Source organism: Tachyglossus aculeatus, chromosome 12, assembly GCF_015852505.1.
Source record: "Tachyglossus aculeatus isolate mTacAcu1 chromosome 12, mTacAcu1.pri, whole genome shotgun sequence".
NCBI lineage: Eukaryota > Metazoa > Chordata > Mammalia > Monotremata > Tachyglossidae > Tachyglossus > Tachyglossus aculeatus.
The window spans coordinates 3,925,527-3,926,644 of NC_052077.1; the positions used below are offsets into that span (position 1 = coordinate 3,925,527).

Genomic DNA, 1,118 nt, shown 5'->3' on the forward strand with positions numbered 1-1,118 from the left:
TTAATCCCCATTTGACAGATGAGGTGAGAAGTTAAGTGATTTGCCCAAGTCACACAGCAGACAAATGGCAGAGCCGGGATTAGAACCCAGGTTCTTCCAGCTCTCAGGTCCATGCTCTATCCACTAGGCAACACTAATTCCATGCAGGGAACAGTATCCTTTATCTGTTCAGTTAGGCTTCGAGAAGGATTTATTCAGTCACGACAGGCCGTCGTGGGCGCAGGAAGCATTTCCCCCATATAGAAGTCATTCTTGCCTCCCTGTTTCAAGTTGTTCTTAAATCAGAAGCAGTACAGATCAAGTGGCAATGGGATGGAAAGATTACTCTGGCCCCAGTGAAATGCAGTCCGGTTGTAGAGAAAGGGTTTCAATGCCCGGAAACCCATGTAGTCTGAAAAAGTTTGGAGTTGCAGAGAGTAGAACAGCCACAGGAAGGAGACCACACAGCAAGAGCCGGAGTGAAGGGAAGGATTTAGATTCGTATGATGCCAAGAGATAGGAAAAATAGCTTTGAAAAGGTCAGTTTGGTTTAGAGAGGACTTACTTGATTAATCTTCTTTTTCATTCTGTTTTGCTTATTTGCATGACTCAGTGGAGAATGAAGGCAAAACACATTTGGATTTATTTTCTCGAGATGTGAAATGTTTTAACAAACCAAGCCCTCCCTGAATGTATTCAATGAGCCATTTGAAGGTGTTGCCATGCTGAAATCACAAATCCTATTATGAACTGGGGAAAAAATATTTGAATATAATGCTTCCACATCATATTAACCTCTCAGGATCGCACCTGGAGAGTTTCCGGTACCTGACCAGTTTTGGCTATGAGAGGGAGAGTCAAGCAGAGGCAAACCCATTCCATTCCTAGTTTGGGCAGTGGCTAGAGAGTGGAAGGTAATCTGCTATACGTTAAAACTCACCTTGCTGGGCAGTAGGGGCATGGAAGAGAGTCGAGGTTGGAAACTCAATTTTACTTAGAACAGTGCACGTAGTAAGCACTTAATAAATGCCATTATCATTATTATTATTATTATTACTGCGCGGAAGAAGGCGGTGGGAAACCACTTCTGTATTTTGACCAAGAAAACTCTGGATACACTATCAGAACGACTGCAGATG

General features: G+C 43.1%; 1 non-coding gene across 1 annotated transcript; it reads left to right on the plus strand.

Moving 5' to 3' along the window:
* Window positions 1–771: 771 nt before the first annotated feature.
* LOC119935907 lies at window positions 772–909 on the plus strand. The gene has a single exon (XR_005453505.1). It is a non-coding gene; the product is annotated as a small nucleolar RNA SNORA7 (small nucleolar RNA).
* The last annotated feature ends 209 nt before the right edge of the window (window positions 910–1,118 follow it).